Below are 20,440 nucleotides of genomic sequence, written 5' to 3' on the forward strand. Positions count from 1 at the left end.
AAGGGCACCGTTTCTGTAGAATCACCCATATATATATATATATATATATATATATATATATATATATATATATATATATATATATAATGTATAATAATGTATAATAATGTATAATAAAAATACTAATAATGATAAACTGAACACCTGCCGCATCAACAACAAACTGGTAAGTTAGGAGGAAGGTTCTTTCGCTGACGTTCGTCTCCTGGGTGCTGCAGCCCCGTCAAATTTGCCCAAATAGCCGCGTTTTTTATCATAACTTGTAAAATAGGCGCCTTCGTGAATTAATATATGGATCATCGGGAATGACTTTTTATGTTATAAAACATCGCCAAAGATGTCAAAAACGTGTCATCAGCACTTCAAAGTTCTACCCAAGAAAACAGTAGCACGCACAGGTCAGTTCCACGTGTTGAAAAAAGTATGAAGGGCAATGATGTTCCAGTTGGCTACAACTGACTGGTACTCATATATAGGTACTATAATAACACTCATGAAACATTATGTCAGCAATGACTATTTTTTATACCATGTTGATGATAAGTTAATAAGAAATTTAGTAATTAACAACACAACTATTCTTACATAATAGAGTTAAAATTGAGCACAAGATTCCAAGCAACTTTGGAACAAAATGACTTTTAAAATGACTCAAAATTAGACATGGTCAGATAATTTGGCTTTCAGACTAAAATCTGCTGGACTAGAACTTAGAAAATAGAAGAAAATAAAGTATTAAAATATAAAATCTACATCCTACAAAGCATATGACTGACTGTCATTCTTATTATGAATGAAAAAAAATGCACATACAGTGGTGCTTGAAAGTTTGTGAACCCTTTAGAATTTTCTATATTTCTGCATAAATAGGACCTAAAAAATCATCAGATTTTCACACAAGTCCTAAAAGTAGATAAAGAGAACACAGTTAAACAAATGAGACAAAAATATTATACTTGGTTATTTATTTATTGAGGAAAATGATCCAATATTACATATCTGTGAGTGGCAAAAGTATGTGAACCTCTAGGATTAGCAGTTAATTTGAAGGTGAAATTTGAGTCAGGTGTTTTCAATCAATGGGGTGACAATCAGGTGTGAGTGGGCACCCTGTTTTATTTAAAGAACAGGGATCTATCAAAGTCTGATCTTCACAACACATGTTTGTGGAAGTGTATCATGGCATGAACAAAGGAGATTTCTGAAGACCTCAGAAAAAGCATTGTTGATACTCATCAGGCTGGAAAAGGTTACAAAAGCATCTCTAAAGAGATATTTTTTATTATTATTATTTATTATTACTTCAACAATCCACAGTCAGACAGATTGTGTACAAATGGAGGAAATTCAATACCACTGTTACGCTCCCCAGGAGTGGTTGACCAACAAAGATCACTCCAAGAGCGAGGCATATAATATTCAGAAAGGCCACAAAGGACCCCAGGGTAACTTCTAAGCAATTGAAGGCCTTGCTCAAATTGGCTAATGTTAATGTTTATGAGTCCACCATCAGGAGAACACTGAACAACAATGGTGTGCATGGCGGGGTTGCAAGGAGAAAGTCACTGCTCTCCAAAAAGAACATTGCTGTTCATCTGCAGTTTGCTAAACATCACGTGGACAATCCAGAAGGCTATTGGAAAAATGTTTTGTGGATGGATGAGACCAAAATAGAACTTTTTGTTTTAAATGGGAAGCGTTATGTTTGGGGAAAGGAAAACACTGCATTCCAGCATAAGAACCTTATCCCATCTGTGAAACATGGTGGTGGTAGTATCATGGTTTGGGCCTGTTTTGCTTCATCTGGGCCAGCATGGCTTGCCATCATTAATGGAACAATGAATTCTGAATTATACCAGCGAATTCTAAAGGAAAATGTCAGGACATCTGTCCATGAACTGAATCTCAAGAGAAGGTGGGTCATGCAGCAAGACAACGACCCTAAGCACACAAGTCATTCTACCAAAGAATGGTTAAAGAAGAATAAAATTAATGTTTTGGAATGGCCAAGTCAAAGTCCTGACCTTAATTCAATCAAAATGTTGTGGAAGGACCTGAAGTGAGCAATTCATGTGAGGAAACCCATGAACATCCCAGAGTTGAAGCTGTTCTGTATGGAGGAATGGGCTAAAATTCCTCCAAGCTGGTGTGCAGGACTGATCAACAGTTACCGGAAACATTTATTTGCAGTTATTGCTGCACAAGGGGGTCATACCAGATACTGAAAGCCAAGATTCACATACTTTTGCCACTCACAGATATGTAATATTGGATCATTTTCCTCAATAAATAAATGACCAAGTATAATATTTTTTGTCTCATTTGTTTAACTGGGTCCTCTTTATCTACTTTTAAGACTTGTATGAAAATCTGATGTTGTTTTAGGTCATATTTATGCAGAAATATAGAAAATTCTAAAGGGTTCACAAACTTTCAAGCACCACTGTAACTATTGATTGGCAGTTTGGTATTTAACATAGTACTGTACTGCAAAGTTTCATGTAAACTGAACTCTTAATCAGTTGACTGGATCAGTCAGACACGGTCAACCCGAAAACACTAGTTCAACTGCATTGTGTACAGTGAATACTGACTGTATTTTTTTTTATTACTTAGTGCGCCACTCGAGGAGAGGGAGGTGCCTGTAAATTTTGGTGGGGCTAGGACCTTTGGTGGCCGAGTTCTAAATTTTTAAATCCCCGCACGCAAGAGTGGGTGGAGCCAGTGCTCGTGCTAAAGTTTTCCACAATCTGTGCTCGTTCCTGATGATGGATCAGGCCAAGCCTGGACTCGTTCGAAATGCCTTGGGGAGAGGGATGTACCTGTGAAGTTTGGCGTGGTTGGGCCATTCAGTGGCCAAGTCATGGATTTTTAAAGGCTGGCTCAAGCTAGGGCTCATAATAAAGCTTTCAGAGAGCAGCGCTCGCGAGGGGTTTCGGGGGTAAATAGCAGGTCGAGGCGGGGTAGTACCAGACCGTGCCATTGCTGGTTCAAAAGGGCTCAGGGAATGAGAAGTGCCTGTAAATTTTGACAGGGGTAAATGAAAAATGTCCCCACAGCAAGATGCTGCCACCACCATGCTCACTGTAGGAATGGTGTTCTCAGGGTGTTAGGTTTGTGCCATACGTCATTTCCCATGATGGCCAAAAAGATCAATTTTAGTCTCATTTGACCAGAGAATCTTCTTCCATGTATTTTGGGAGTCTGCCACATGCTGTTGGGCAAACTCCAAATGTGTTTACTTATTTTATTCTTTAAGCAATTACTTTTCTGGCCACTCTTCCATAAAACCCTGCTCTGTGGAGTGTATGGCTTAAAGTGGTCCTATGGACAGATCCTCCCATCTCCACTGTGGATCTTTGCAGCTCCTTCAGTGTTCTCTTTGGTGTCTTTGTTGCATCTCTGATTAATGCCCTCCTTGCCCAGTCTGTGAGTTTTGGTGGGCGGCCTTCTATTGTCAGGTTTGTAGTGGTGCCATATTCTTTCCATTTTGCTATAATGGATTTAATGGTGCTCCCTGGGATATTCAAAGTTTGGGATATTTTTTATAACCCAACCCTGATCTATACTTCTCCACAACTTTGTCTCTGACCTGCTTGGAGTGCTGCTTGGTTTTCATGTTGTTTGCTTAGTTGTGTTGCAGAGTCAGCGTCCTTCCAGAACAGGTTGATTTATACAGATATCATGTGACAGATCATGTGACACTTTGATTGCACACAGGTGGATCTTAATCAACTAATTATGCAACTTATGAAGTTAATAGTTTGGACCATTGGACCAACCCTTATTTAGGGGTTTCATATGAGAGAGGGTGAATACCTATGCACACTCCAGATTGCTGTTTTTTTCCCCTTTTTTTCACCCATTTTAAAAGAAGAAGAAACCTGTCACATGCACACTTCAAGCACAGTGAAATTCATCCTCTGCTTTTAACCCATCTGAAGCAGTGAACACACAAGCACACACACCCAGAGCAGTGTTGAGACAAAACAATCACAATTTTAATGATTGTTTTGTCACAATTAAAAAAATAAATGCACCTTTAAAAGTGGTAGGCATGTTGTGTAAATCAAATGGTGCCTACCTCCCAACAATCCTTTTTAATTCCAGCTTGTAAAGCAACAAAACAGAACAAATATCAAGGGAGATGAATACTTTTGCAAGACACTAAAGGATGGATTTTTCTCCTTTTTCAATATGAAATGAAGTGTGAAAAAATTATGAAAGAAATTAAAAATTAGTTTGTGCCAAATCATACAGTAAAGTAAGACAATACTGTTAGTTTCATGTGTAAATGCTTATAACATACATCAGCAAGTGATGCAACCTGGACACATCTTCATTGATGTTACCTGGGGTCTTCGAGTGTTTCGGGTCTTTCAAACATCATACACTCTCACCCAGGTGACCCAGCCAGGGGTGATCAAGCCCCAGCTTGTGTCCAGGTAGCGCTACCCTGCCCACGGATCTCCTCTTTTGATCCACAACCACCGTGAGGCAACTTCAGCTGCCTCAGTGGCTTCCTTTATGGCCCTTTGCCTCCTTGCCCCTGTGATGCCCAGCATGTTATAAGCCTGTAGAAGTCAGAGCAGGTGGGTGGAGCACAGAAGTACGGCAGGCCAGAACTGAGTTCCAAAAACTATTTTATTTCAGTAGCAATGTATACTCTCCCAGCTACATGCATACACACACACACACACACACACACACACACACACACACAAGTCATCTGGTGCGGGAGAGAGCTCACTTCCTCTGCTCTCTCTCTCCTTATATAGGGCATGGTTGCTGGGAAGACACACAAACACAGGTTAATTGCTCTCAGGTGAAGTGATTCTGCCACTTACCTTCCCTGACTCCGCCCTCCTGTCACAGACCAGCGCTTGACCACGCCCCCGCTGCCACATACCCCCACCACCCGACTCAGGCCGGGTGCCCGTCCGGCCTGCAGCCGACTCCCCCCCCCCCCCCCCCTTGACGGGAGAGGAAGTCCGCCACGACCATCTGCGCCCCCGGCCTGTGGACCACCTTGAAGTTGAAGGGTTGGAGTGCCAGATACCAACAGGTGATCCGCGCGTTGGCATCCTTCATGCGGTGGAGCCACTGGAGGGGCGCGTGGTCCGAACAGAGGGTGAAAGGGCGCCCCAGCAGGTAGTAACGGAGGGCGAGGACCACCCACTTGATCGCCAGGCACTCCTTCTCAATCGTGCTGTAGCGCCCCTCACGCACTGACAGCTTCCAACTGATGTAAAGGACCGGGCGGTCCTCCCCCTCCACCTGCTGGGACAAAATGGCCCCCAGCCCTCTGTCCGACGCATCCGTCTGTAACGTAAAAGGGAGAGAAAAGTCAGGGGAGTGTAAAAGTGGCCCCCCACACAGTGCAGCCTTTACCTCAGAGAAAGCCCGCTGACACTGCTCCGTCCACTGGACCGGATCTGGCGCCCCCTTTTTAGTGAGGTCAGTCAGCGGGCTGGTGACGTCCGAATAATTAGGTATAAACCTACGATAGTAGCCAGCCAGCCCCAGGAACTGTCTCACCCCCTTTTTGGTCTTGGGCCTCGGGCAGGCCGCAATCGCTGCTGTCTTATTAATTTGGGGACGCACCTGCCCGTTGCCCAAGTGGAAGCCCAGATACCGTACTTCCACCCGCCCAATCGCACACTTCTTTGGGTTGGCAGTGAGTCCCGCCCGCCTCAGCGACCTAAGGACAGCCCTCAGGTGTTGCAGGTGCCGCTGCCAGTCGTTACTATAAATGATAATATCATCTAAATACGCGGCCGCATAGGTGGCGTGGGGCTGGAGGACCCTGTCCATCAGCCGCTGAAACATAGCGGGCGCCCCAAACAGCCCAAACGGAAGTGTGACGAACTGGTGTAAGCCGAACGGTGTGGAAAAGGCCGTTTTCTCCCGGGATAATGGAGTCAAGGGGATCTGCCAATATCCCTTTGTCAAATCCAGTGTCGAGTAAAAGCGAGCCGTGCCTAGTCGATCGAGCAGCTCATCAATACGAGGCATTGGGTACGCGTCGAATTTAGACACCACGTTGACTTTTCTATAGTCCACACAGAACCGGACCGAGCTGTCGGCCTTGGGAACCAAGACCACCGGGCTGCTCCAGTCACTGTGGGACTCCTCGACGATGCCCATTTCGAGCATGGCCTGAAGTTCTTCCCGAACCACCTTTTTTTTGTGTTCGGGTAGCTTGTAAGGGTGGCTACGCACTACCACCCCCGGGGGCGTCTCTATGTGGTGTTCTATGAGGTTAGTGCGACCGGGCAGGGGCGAGAACACATCCGAAAACTCGGCCTGCAACTGGGCGACCTCCGTGAGTTGGGTCGGGGAGAGGTGGTCTCCACAGGGGACTGGAGAGGTACGTGATGCCAATGTCCCTTTTTGAACCTCCGGCCCCAGCTCCGCCTTCTCCGGAACTACCGACACCAATGCCACGGGGACCTCCTCGTTCCAGAGTTTCAGCAGATTGAGGTGGTAGATCTGTAGCGCCCCACCCCTGTCTGTTCGCCTCACCTCATAGTCGACGTCCCCGACTCGCCGTGTGACCTCAAAGGGCCCTTGCCACTTGGCGATCAATTTGGAGCTCGACGTGGGCAACAGTACGAGTACTTTATCTCCCGGTGTGAACTCTCTAAGGCGCGTACCCTTGTTGTACAGGCGGGCTTGCCATTCCTGGGCCTGCTGCAAATTCTCCTGAGTTAGGTGGGTGAGCGTGTGGAGTTTTGCGCGCAGGTCCATATCGTACTGAATTTCGTTCTTACTTTGTGAAGGTCCCTCCTCCCAATTTTCCCGCAGCACGTCCAGGATGCCGCGCGGCTTACGCCCATATAATAATTCGAACGGGGAGAACCCCGTGGAGGCTTGGGGGACCTCTCGCACTGAGAACAGCAAGGGTTCGAGCCACTTATCCCAATTACGTGCGTCCTCACTTACGAATTTCTTAATAATATTTTTGAGGGTGCGGTTGAACCGTTCCACTAAACCATCCGTTTGTGGGTGATATACGCTGGTGCGGATCAGCTTAATCCCCAATAACCCATACAGTTCGCGCAGTGTTCGTGACATAAACGTAGTGCCTTGGTCAGTCAGAATCTCTTTCGGGATTCCAACTTGGGAGATGACACGGAAGAGTGCCTCTGCAATACTGCGTGCTGAGATATTGCGCAGAGGCACTGCTTCTGGGTATCGCATTGCATAGTCCACCAGAACTAATATAAAGCAGTACCCTCGTGCTGACCGATCTAATGGCCCGATGAGATCCATCCCAATTCTCTCAAACGGGGTCTCGATTAACGGTAGAGGGCACAAAGGCGCTTTTGGAATGGCCACTGGATTTACTAACTGGCATTTGCGGCATGCCGTACACCACCTACGGACATCGCCGCGAATCCCCGGCCAATAGAATCGGGCCATTATTCGGGCTAGTGTTTTATCCTGCCCTAAGTGTCCGGCCATGGGATTAAAGTGAGCCACCTGGAATACCAATTGCCGGCGGCTCTTTGGAATCAAAAGCTGAGTGACTCGCTCTTTAGTTTGAGTGTCCTGCCGCCGGGACAGCCACCAAATGGTCCTCCGCCAGCTCGACTGCCTGATCCAGCGATGCCGGGCGGTGGCACCGGACCCACTCCGCAGCTCCTGCTGGCAAGCGAGCGACGAACTGTTCCAGCGCCACCTGGTCGAGGATTCCTTCGGCGTCGCGGTTGTTGGCCCTCAGCCACCGCCAGCAGGCGTCCCGGAGCTGCTGGCCAAACGCGAACGGCCAGCCGACTTCCTCCAAGCGCAGCACGCGGAAGCGCTGGCGCTGCTGTTCTGGAGTGCGCCCCACGCGCTGGAGGACGGCCCGGCGGAGGTCCGCGTAGGCCAGCCGGCGGTCGGCGGGGAGCTGTAGTGCGGCCAGCTGTGCTTCTCCCGTGAGCAGGGGGAGGAGGCGCGCCACGCGCTGCTCCATCGGCCACCCCGAGGCTTCGGCGACTTGCTCAAAGAGCGTGATGAACGCCTCAGGGTCATCCTGCGGGCCCATCTTGGTGACAGTGAGGGGAGATGGGCCCGCGGTAGGAGCGCTGGTGGACCCCGCCGATGCGAGGAGGTGCCGGAACGCCTGTCGATCTTCTTGTTGGGCCAACACCAGGGCCTCAAACTGCTCTTCTTGCTCCTTTCGGAGGGTGAGTAGCGCCTGGTGCTGGCTTTGCTGGGCCGTGGCAAGGGCGTGGACCAGTTCAGCAAACGGGGAGGACTCCATGGTGCTGTGAGGCTGCTGTGCTCCAGATCCCGGGTTTCAGCACCACTGTAGAAGTCAGAGCAGGTGGGTGGAGCACAGAAGTACGGCAGGCCAGAACTGAGTTCCAAAAACTATTTTATTTTGCACTTTTCAGTAGCAATGTATACTCTCCCAGCCACATGCGCACACACACACACACACACACACACACACACACACACACACACACACACACACACACACACAGTCATCTGGTGTGGGAGAGAGCTCACTTCCTCTGCTCTCTCTCTCCTTATATAGGGCGTGGTTGCTGGGAAGACACACAAACACAGGTTAATTGCTCTCAGGTGAAGTGATTCTGCCACTTACCTTCCCTGACTCCGCCCTCCTGTCACAGACCAGTGCTTGACCACGCCCCCGCTGCCACAAAGCCCTACAAAGGGACTGGCCTGCAAACCCTCTACATCCAACCTCAATGGGTTCACATCTTGTCCCCCACCCATTGCGGCGGCACTCCTCCACTAGTTGAGCATACTTAGCTCTCTTCCTCTCATTAGCTTCCTCAGTGCGCTCCTCCCACGGGACAGTAAGCTCCAAGAGGACCACCTGTTTGATGATTTCTGAGGTGAGGACTAGATCTGGTCTTAGCGTTGTTGTGGCTACCTTTTCCGGGAACTTAAGTTGCCTTCCCAAGTCAGCTCTCAACTCCCAGTCTTGAGCTGTTGCCAACAAACCAGAATACTTGGTCCTGGCCACAGCTAGTGGTTTCTCCCCGGCTCTCACAAAAGCGATAGTCTGCTTTGCAGGGCAGAGGCGCTTGCACTGGTTGATTCCTTTGCAGATGGTATTCGCAATCACCCTTAGCACTTGGTCATGGCGCCAGCGGTAGCGTCCCTCGCCCAAAGCTCTTGGGCAGCTGCTAAGAATGTGCTCCAGTGTCCCCATTTTCTGGCACAGGGCGCAGGCTGGTGACTCTACCTTCCCCCAGTTGAACAGGTTTGACGGGCTTGGTAACACATCATAGGAACTGAATGCGCTGGGGCTCTGCTCTCCACAGCTCATTCCAGGAGACTTTACGGTCTAGTGCATGCTCCTATCGAGTCCAGGCTCCCTGCTGCCGCATCCCCACCACCTTGCTCGCTTGTTCCTCTTCGATGACTGCCCGCACCTCTTTCTGAACCAGTGCTCTCCTGTCCTCTCCCTTTACCTGGTCGAAGTGAGTTGTTACATTGCTGCCGAGGCCTTCTCTAGCTCGAGCCACTGTCCCGACCAGTGTCCTGTATCGTAGCCGTGATTCAGCCACCTCCACAGCATCCGCAGCTCTCCAATTCCACCCCGTCCTAACTTCAATGCCGGCCTGAGAGACCTTTGGGTCCTTTGACTCTCGGTACTGCAACACCTCCCTTGTACGGCTCACTTTAAACTCTTCCAACAGGCTGCAAGTTGGGAGTTTCAGCATGTTGTTATGGCCATACAGGGCGATGCTGCTCAGACTCCGAGGAAGGCCCAACCACTTCCACAGGAACCTGCTGACTCTCCTCTCAAAGCTCTCGATCGTAGAAATTGGAACCACATAGATCATGAGGGGCCACAGAATCCTTGGAAGGATGCCATGTTGATAAATCCAAGCCTTGAACTTGCCTGGTAGGCCCGATTTGTCCACTGCGGTCAACCATGCTTCCAACTCTTGGTTGGTTGACTGAATGGCTGCGGTGTCTGTCAGGCTGCAGTCGAAAACCTTCCCCAGACTCTTCACGGGTTTCTCTGTGATGGATGGAATCTGGGCACTGCCCAGCATGATCTGGAACTTGTCCGTGACCTTCCCCTTCTTCAGCAAAAGGCATCTGGATTTTTGTGGCTTAAAGGTCATACGGGCCCAGGTGAACACTTCCTCCAAAACCTTCAAGATCCACCTGCTCCCTGGCACGTGTGGTGTAGTTACAGTCAGGTCATCCATGAAGGCCCTGATTGGTGGCTGTCTGATGCCTGACTTGGAGAGGGGCCCTCTGCACTGAAACTCGGCTGACTTTACCAGCATATTCATGGCTAGTGCAAAAAGAATCACTGAGATAGTACACCCTGTAATGATTCCCTTCTCGATCTTATGCCAGTCCGATGTTATGGCCCCTGAAGAAACCCTCATACTGAAGCCATTGTAGTAGTCAAGAATGAGGTTCTTGAACTTATCTGGAATATAGTGCCGCCGCAGTGCCTCTTCCACCACCTTGTGTGGTATGGATCCATAGGCGTTTGTGAGGTCCAGCCACAGCACAACTAGATCACCTCTGTTTTCTCTTGCTTCTCTGATCAGCTGGGTAACCACACCTGTATGCTCCAGGCACCCTGATACCTTGGGGATCCCTCCTTTTTGAACTGAGGTGTCAATATAGTCGTTCTTTAGGAGGTAGTCCGTTAGGCGCCTGGCAACAATGCTGAAGAATATCTTTCCTTCAACACTGAGCAGGGAGATGGTTCTAAACTGGTCGATGTTCTTTGACTCTTCCTCCTTCTGAATCCACACTCCTTCAGCAAACCTCCACCGTTCAGTGACCCTTCCCCTCCTCCATATCACCTTCAGGATCCTCCAGAGCCTGTGAAGTAACCTTGGGCAGTTCTTATAAACCCTATAAGGCACCCCGCTAGGTCCTGGAGCTGAGCTTGTTCTTGCCTTCTTTACCACCTCCTGGATCTCCTTCCAACTGGGCTCCTTTCCATCAAAGTCCAGTACTGGTACAGGAGGGTCAATTAGGAGCTTGCAGTTGCCCAGATCTTGCTCTCTGAGTGCATCACTTAAGGTGGTGGAGAGGTATTTTAGTGTAGCAGATAACTGAAACAATCTTTCAAATGGTGATACAAGCACCAAACTTGGCACAAATACTCCTTAGACATTATTCTTTTGAAAAAGTATGTGGGCCACCTGAAATTCAAGATGGCTGCTTATTTTAAAGATGGCCACCGCTGCAGACTTGAAAATGGGATATAATCTGGCCACTTTGACCGATTTGAATGATCTTGGTATCTAAAAGTAGGTTTTTGACTATGAGAAATCTAAAAATCCCACTCTTAACCTTCTAGGGAGCTAATTTCTGCCATTTCTAGCAAAAATATGATGAAAAATATACATAGACCTGAACATATCCTACAAACTATTTTATTTATTTGTTATTTTTAAATGCACAACTGGAATGTTTAGTTATGGTCAATGTTTGTCACTGCAGAGTGCAATGAGTCAAATACAGAGCTTACAAATGCACTGTTCACCCCAGCAGTGAGCTGCATGGTTTCACTTGTCCTCACATTTGCAGCTACATAGTCCGGTGCAGGTGAGACTGAATCGGTAGCATTTGCACCTTCCACGGCATTCAGATTTGCATCCACATTTGGTTAGCTGTTGGCAACTCTCGGCAATAGGTGGAAGCGTTGTCCAGAAGACCTTCCATGTGTCTCCACTCTTTGTCCATCCTCAGTCAGCAGGACTTTGTGTTTCTGGTTGGCGCAGTGTTGACTGACTCCATATACAGCCTGCTTGATAGGCAGCATGCTTTGCATGCTGAAGTAGTGCTGCTTGAGTTGGAGGGATGGCTTCATATGGCCTCTGCTTTCGAGCAAACATATCCAGCCTGGCATCATCAACACATGCAACTGTACTGGACCTGTCATACATTGTCACCACAAACTTCTCCAGGACCTCCAGATCATCATCATCTACTGTTGGTGGGTACTGGCTGAGCTTGGCAAAGACATCAGAAGCTTCAGCATACACATCCCAGGTTTGCCATGCAGACTTCTTCCCTTTGCTGCAGAAGCCTGATACAACATCGCAACCAGTGAAGGCATGGAAGAAGAGCATTCCTTTGCTCTTCTCCAGTCCTAAAGAGAGGTGCAGGTCATGTACAGGAATCCATCTCAGGTTCCGTCCTTGGCCAAAGGCCACCCACAACTGGTGCAGACCAATCCCTTGAAGGAGAGGCAGAACACTGATTGCTATGACGAGGACATCCTCTACCTCTACTGCTACACCCTACATTTCAAACTATAATTATTGCTACAGTCTATACAAACATGCATGTTAGTGGACTATTTTACAAAAGGCCAAGAATAAGGCAAAAGTAAGCTTCTGAGTGATTTTATTCTCCCAGATTTGGATTCTACATGGTCAAAAATGTATAATTTGATGCCAGAATCATCCATATCGGACAAGTCTGTGCATAGTTATGGCAAAATGATATATTTCTGTACTGGACATGGCGGCCATCTTTAAAATGGGCAGCCATCTTGAATTTCAAGTGGCCCGCGTACTTTTTCAAAAGGATAATGTCTAAGGAGTATCTGTGCCAAATTTGGTGCTTGTATCACAATTTGAAAGATTCCTCTGAAATATTATGTTATCTGCTGCACTATTTGTCAATGTCACCTTTAGAACAGTTCAGCTTGCCACTGCGCTTCTGCCCCAGCAGCTGTTTTGTAAATCCAAATGGATTTGCTAGAAAGGCAGTTCGCTTCCTGGCTCTCTCTTTTCTCCTCCTCCTGTGCCATTCAGCCCTCCTCAAGGTCATGAGCTTCCTGCGTAGGATGCTGCGTAGCTCTGACAGAGGTCCCCTCTCCTCCTCACTTGCCTCCTTGAACTGCCGCCTCAGGCTCTTCAGTTCTTGCCTAAGCTGGTGAATCTTCTTCGCCCGATTGTTCTTGGTGTAGGGAAGTTTCTCTGTTTTCTTCTCTTCCAATCCAAACCTCTCGGCTGCTAGGCTCATGATGATGGTGGTCATGGACTGGAGGCGCCGGTCAACATCACCCTTAGCCATGCCATCCAAGATGTTATAGGCATCTTCATCAAACAGGAGCCACTCCTTCTCCTTGTTGGCTTGTGGCCACTTGACCCGACGGTGTTCTGATGGTCTGTGTGGCTTTGGTGCTTGTGTCACCTGGAGGTTCTTGGCACTGTGGGTTGACTCCGGGCCATGCTCCTCCTGCGTCTCACCAGGGTTATTCCCTGAGCGCTGTGGCACCTGCCCCATCTGCACACATCTCATCTTGGCCTGGTGGATCCTCAGGCCACGTGCATTCTTACACACTTTGCCACAAGTGCAAACTGCGCTCATAGTCGTGCTTCCATTTCCAAGGTCAATTATTCTTTGGTCTGTCCAAATAGGATCCTCATTCCCCCCCCGGGGATCCTTGGGGGTATCTATCCGTAAGTTGATCTGTAACTGTGAAATGGGTTCTTCCTCTCAGAAGATACAGATTGGGCTGCTACCCCTCACTGCCCCAATGCCATCTCTCCGAGCTGTCCGCTGTCTCTCCAGCTGTCACCACTCTATACTTGGTTGTCAATCAGTCTCTTCCTGATAGTCACTGGTTACTCCAGATAATAGCTTATACATCAGCAAGTGATGCAACCTGGACACATCTTCAGTGATGTTACCTGGGGTCTTCGAGTGTTTTGGGTCTTTCAAACATCATACACTCTCACCCAGGTGACCCAGCCAGGGGTGATCAAGCCCCAGCTTGTGTCCAGGTAGCGCTACCCTGCCCACGGATCTCCTCTTTTGATCCACAGCCACCATGAGGCAACTTCAGCTGCCTCAGTGGCTTCCTTTATGGCCCTTTGCCTCCTTGCCCCTGTGATGCCCAGCATGTTATAAGCCCTGCAAAGGGATTGGCCTGCAAACCCTCTACATCCAACCTCAATGGGTTCACATCTTGTCCCCCACCCATTGCAGCGGCACTCCTCCACTAGTTGAGCATACTTAGCTCTCTTCCTCTCATTAGCTTCCTCAATGCGCTCCTCCCATGGGACAGTAAGCTCCAAGAGGACCACCTGTTTGATGGTTTCTGAGGTGAGGACTATATCTGGTCTTAGCGTTGTTGTGGCTACCTTTTCCGGGAACTTAAGTTGCCTTCCCAAGTCAGCTCTCAACTCCCAGTCTTGAGCTGTTGCCAACAAACCAGAATACTTGGTCCTGGACACAGCTAGTTGTTTCTCCCCGGCTCTCACAAAAGCGATAGTCTGCTTTGCAGGGCAGAGGCGCTATTGCATATTGTAGTGTCCCGACACTGTATAAGCTGCCAGTTCTGTAAGCATTTTCTACGAATAGCTGCTGTATTGAACTGTAAATTTTTTTTTTTTGCGATCAAATGTTTTTATTGAGTATGGTCACACAGGGTTGTAGAACACCATCATATTGTCATACCGGTATTGTACCTTCCAATTACACACAATATACCCAAGACATAAGAACGTGTCCCAGGACAAAAACACAGAGAGGAAAGATGGGAAGGAGGGAGACATAACACCACAATATTCAAAACATGGCCCGATGCATACAAAGAAGACATACAGAGATGGACATGCACAAACACACAAACATACAACCAAACAAAAAGACACTTACAGAGGGACAGACATAAAACATAAATGATCAGACATATGCACAAACAGAAGTAAAAAGGCTTAGCACAAGCCTACAGCATACGTTTCAAAGATTCAGCAATATTGAGCCAAGTGTCCAGAGTCTTTTCCGATGCTCCATTTATATGAACTGTAGAGAGCTCCATATATGACATCCAAGAAAAGGAGGGTCCAAGTTTGAATAGACAGGTCATGAGGTGGTTTCCAGTGAGTTGCAATCATTTTCTTAGCCGTTGTAAGTCCAGCAAATACAGCATGCTTTAGCACTTTAGAGACATGAAGGGCTGACAGGTCAACTGTAAAACACATTTAAAATATTATACTGGTCTGTATACAGTATTTTTCTAGAAATAACACAAATTACAGCGCATTCATTGTGGCAGTTAAATGCAGACCTTATTATTTGCCACAGTAATTTACCATCATTAGTATTGTGGTGGTGTACATACCCCCTGATACATACCCCCTCATTAATGTGAAGGCAGCACTACATGAACTGTATGAGGCCATCAATGAACTGCAATCCCTCAACCCCATTGAATTTTTTATTACCAGGGACTTCAACCAAGCAAATTTAAAAACTGTATTACCCAAACTATACCAACATATCAGGTTTGGAACAAGAGAACTTAATACACTGGACTTGGTCTACACAAACATCAACATTCAAAGCTAACTCCAACCCCTCCCTGGGACTTTCTGACCATACCACAGTAATGATCACTCCAGCATGAAAACCACTGCTGAAGAGAGCAAAACCTGAAACAAAACAGGTCAGAGTATGGCCAGAGGGAGCTGCTGAAGCTCTGCAGGACTGCTTTGAGTGCACAGACTAAAGCATCTTCAGAGAGACCGTGTGCAATCCCACATGCACTTCACCTGGCCCTGGCCCACCTGAATCAATGCAAAACACCCATGTGAGAATGCTGTTCATAGATTTCAGCTCAGCATGCAGCACTATCATCCTTCAACAGTTGATTGGAAAGCTTGACCTGCTGAGGCTCAACACCTCCCTCAGGAACTAGATTCTGAATCTCCTCATTGAAAGGCCCCAGACAATCCAGATCGGCAGTGCCAACTCCAACGCAACCATGCTGAGCACCAGTGCTCTCCAGGGGTGTGCGCTGAGCCCACTGCTGTTCACTCTGCTGACCCACAACTGCACCTCCAGCTTCACTACAAACCACATCAAGTTCACCAAGGACACCACTGTCATGGGGCTCATCAGCAATGATGAAGATATGTTGTACAGACAGGAGGTGCAATAGCTGGTAGACTGGTACAAGAACAACAATCTGTCTCTTCATGTTGGGAAGACAAAAGAGATGATTGATTTCAGAAGGTCCAGCACTGACCACTCCCTACTCAGCATCAATGGTGCCATGGTGGAGCGAGTGAAAAGCACAAAGTTCCTTAGTGTTCAGATCACAGAGAACCTTTCCAAGATGATCAAAATCAGATCACTAGCCAAGAGAGATCAGCAATGCCTGCACTTCCTCCAATGGTTGAGGGTGCACCTCCCTCCACTCATCCTCACAACCCTCAACAGGGCACCATTGAGAGCATCCTGACCAGCTGCATCACCATTTGGTATGAGAACTGCCATCCCTTTAAGCACAGAGGTTGCACAAACAGCAAAAAGGATCATTGGCACCTTTATTCCATGTCTGAAGGATATATTCACATCCTGGTGCATCTGCAAGGCCACCAGCATGATGGCTTACTCCTCTCATGCCTCCCCTGGACTGTTCACCCCCCTCCCATCTGGGAGAAGGTTCTGAGGCATCTGGAGTAGGCCTGCCAGATTGTGCAATAGTTTCTTCCCCCAAGCAGTTCAGCTTCTGAACACCATGCTTGCTCACCAACCCTGGACTCTCTTCACCCCAAGTTTAGATTGATTTTGTACTTTGTCCATTTACACAGATCTACATTGCTTACAACAGTGTTTACAATGTTTAAATTTATATTCAACGCACTGTGTTCTCCTAGTGTCCCACCCCACCCCCTTTTCCCCCCATAGGGCTTATTTTTAGTAGCATTTGTATATTTTAGTATATACTGTAGTCTTTTTTTATGTTAACAAAGTGTATATTTACACCCAATTTATGCCTACTGTCAATGTGTCTGAATGTGCTGCTGCCTGTCTATGTTGCACCAAGAAGGATGTGATTTCATTTTCAGCTTTACTTAACTGGACTGTGTTTAGGTGTTAGGATTTTTATAAAATGTATGATTTCAGAAGAAAGTGTGTTGAATATTTTATCACGAGGTAAACATTGCTTATAGGCATCAACAGTCACAGTAATTTCAGAGATTATTAAATTATGGATCCAAGTTCAACAGATCCTTATGCTACCATGTACAGGATGTCTGATTTGCCCAGATAAACATGTCTTTTATGTGTAAATATTTACTTACTTTTGTACACTTGAACATGATACAAATCACAAAGGGATGTCTTTTGGAGACTAGTAATTCGTGGAAGACCTTCATCTAATCCTTGAGTAGAACTGCTTTAGTAGAACATTTGGAAAAATACGTATGTGCTTGTGAAAACAATATAATGTGGTAATTACAGTAGGGAAGGTGGTGTTGGGGCAGCAAATGCATTAACCCAAAAAGCAAGGGTGACATGCATAAGTTGCATCACCTGAAAGTAGGCAAACAAAATCCGACAGTTCAGAAAATTTATCACCACAAGAGTTGTTTGAGGTTAGACAACATGGATTAAATGTAATCATCTTTGCCCAGTATTATTGTTCATGTGTATACGTTCTTACATGTTTTCTCCTCTAAGGCATTGTAATTGTCATGCTTTATGCATCATCGAGTATAATTCTATCAGTAAATGAAGATTTGATGTTGGGTAAAGCCTGGTGCACACGGACAACTTCTCATTGCAAGCGTATTGCAATTTTTGGATGCAAGTTTCCCCTCTCGGGTAGCTGCATGTGTCTGTTATCTGCAACCAGTGGGTGATTTGGGGAGGGGGATGCAAGTCATGTGGAAATCACATGACTACTTTGCGGGCGCGGATTGGCTTAGCCAAATCACAGAGGGATGAGATCGCTTCGTTACTGCAAAGACACGCACACGCAGCGATATCTCTGCAACAAGGCAGTGACTGGCGATTTTTTGTCACAGAATATCAAGCATGTTTGATACCTGCAATCTGTCACAAGCAACAACAACAAGAAAAAAAAGCCGTTGCAAATATCCGAACACGAAGCAATTCTTCGCTTGTGTCAAAAAGTTGCATGGTCAAGCGACAGAAAATTGCCAGTGTGCACTGGGCTTAACATACAGATCCTGCAAAGAAATTAGCATATAGAAGTTAGATGTTGTGCTAAGATTATGTGAAGAATACACTGGTAGGGAAAGTACAGAAGTAAAACATCAGAAAAAAAATATAGCAAAACATGCAATTAGCTCACATTCAGCCATCAACATGCTGTCTAGTCTAACTAATCAAAGAAGATGCCCTTGTGGATGTGTTAAACCATTCATAAAATATGCATAAAATTATTCCAGAATGAAGTAGACATCAATATACATTAGAATGCACAGTTCTGTGTCCTTGTTAATTAACAGCAGTTGGGTACTAGTTGGCCAAATTCCAACTGATTTTCTGCTCCCTAAATACACACACTACATGGAATAAAAGATAATGGCTTCTACACTATGTAATGCCAGGAAGGATGTCTTGGCACCTTGGCCAAGAGGGAGTCATTTTGGATTTCTCATGTGACTGGGCTCCCCTGAGGTTTAGCTTTTCAGTCTTTTCCATTACAGTTCACAAATGTTCATCTCAGTCTGTGTTCATGATAATGCGAAAGATATTAGACATAGAGTTGCCTATAAATAGTATTGAGAGCAGGGATACCCTTATGAGGGTGTAATGGTATTTGCCATTCTGAAAAGTGCTTTTATATCTTAGCTCATAGTCTTACGACAGAGCCAAGGACAGGCAACAGAAAAAAGGCTAAACTGGTGTGTGTGTGTGTGTGTGTGTGTACACTGGTATACACACACACACACACACACACACACACACACACACTAGCTACCTTGAGAGGTCATCCAGGTTCAACAATACTAAGATTCTGTCTGTTCCCAAGCTAAACATACACCTAGATTAAAACAGAAATTCTCAGAAAGTTTGTTTTAGTAATCTAATTAACATGAAATTAGATCATACCACATACACAACAAGCATCTTTGATCTGAAGCTAGGAATGCTAAATCTTAGATTCCTAATATTTAGCTGTTTATTGAAAATAGCACTAATTCATTAGGGAACTACTTTAATGTAGAAGCAGCCTACAGTGTCTTGCAAAAATATTCATCCCCCTTGGAGTTTGTCCTGTTTTGTTGCATTACAAGCTGGAATTAAAATGGATATTTTTTGAGGGGGGTTAGCACCATTAGATTTACACAAAATGCCTACCACTTTAAAGGTGCAAATTGTTGTTTTATTGTGACACAAACAATAATTAAGATAAAAAAATCTGGAGTGTGCATAGGTATTCACACACAAAGTCAATACTTTGTAGAGCCACCTTTTGCTGTAATTACTGCTGCAAGTCTCTGGGGTATGTCTCTATTAGCTTAGCACATCTAGCCACTGGGATTTTTACCCATTCCTCAAGGCAAAACTGCTCCAACTCTTTCAAGTTAGATGGGTTGTGTTTGCGTCCAGCAATCTTCAAGTTATGCCACAGATTCTCAATTGGATTGAGGTCTGGGCTTTGACTAGGGCATTACAAAACATTTAACTGTTTCCCTTTAAACCACTCCAGTGTAGCTTTAGCAGTATGTTTAGGGTCATTGTCCTGCTGGAACATGAACCTTCGTCCCAGTCTCAAACCTCTGGCCGACTCAAACAGGTTTTCCTCCAGAATTGCCCTGTATTTAGTGCCATCCATCTTTTCTTCAATCCTGACCAGCTTTCCTGTCCCTGCAGATGAAAATATCCCCACAGCAAGATGCTGCCACCACCATGTTTCAGTGTAGGAATGGTGTTCTCAGGGTGTTAGGTTTGTGCCACACATTATTTCTCATGATGGCTAAAAAGATCAATTTTAGTCTCATTTGGTCAGAGAATCATCTTCCATGTGTTTGGGGAGTCTGCCACATGCTATTGGACAAACTCCAAACACGTTTTCTTATGTTTTTTTCTTAAAGCAATGGCTTTTTTCTGGCCACTCTTCCATAAAGCTTCACTCTGTGGAGTGTACGGCTTAAAGTGGTCCTATGGACAAATACTCCCGTCTCTGCTGTGGATCTTTGGTGTCTTTGTTGCATTTCTGATTAATGCCCTCCTTGCCCGGTCTGAGTTTTGGTGGGTGGCCTTCTATTGTCAGGTTTGTAGTGGTGTCATATTCTTTCCATTTTCCTATAATGGATTTAATGGTGCTCCTTGGGACATTCAAAGTTTGGGATATTTTTTATAATCCATCCCTGATCCATACTTCTCCACAACTTTGTCTCTGACCTGTTTGGAATGCTCCTTGGTTTTCATAATGTTTGCTGAGTAGTGTTGCAGAGTCAAGGTCCTTCCAGAACAGGTTGATTTATACAGACATCATTTGACAGATCATGTGACACTTCTGATTACATACAGGTGGATCTTAATCAACTAATTATGTGACTTCTGAAGTGAAATGGTTGGACCAGCTCTTATTTAGGGGTTTCATGGGAAAGGGGGTGAATACCTATGCACACTCCAGATTTCTGTTTTTTCATCTTATTGTGTCACACACACATGCCCCCCCCCCCCCCCCCCCCCCCCCCAAAAAAAA

The 20,440-nt window shown here is 46.2% G+C and overlaps 1 pseudogene; it reads right to left on the reverse strand.

Moving 5' to 3' along the window:
• Positions 1 to 4,423: 4,423 nt before the first annotated feature.
• On the reverse strand, positions 4,424 to 13,329 carry LOC132900232 (uncharacterized; annotated as a pseudogene).
• Between the last annotated feature and the right edge of the window lie 7,111 nt (positions 13,330 to 20,440).

The sequence above is a fragment of the Neoarius graeffei genome, chromosome 16, assembly GCF_027579695.1.
Source record: "Neoarius graeffei isolate fNeoGra1 chromosome 16, fNeoGra1.pri, whole genome shotgun sequence".
Classification (NCBI taxonomy): domain Eukaryota; kingdom Metazoa; phylum Chordata; class Actinopteri; order Siluriformes; family Ariidae; genus Neoarius; species Neoarius graeffei.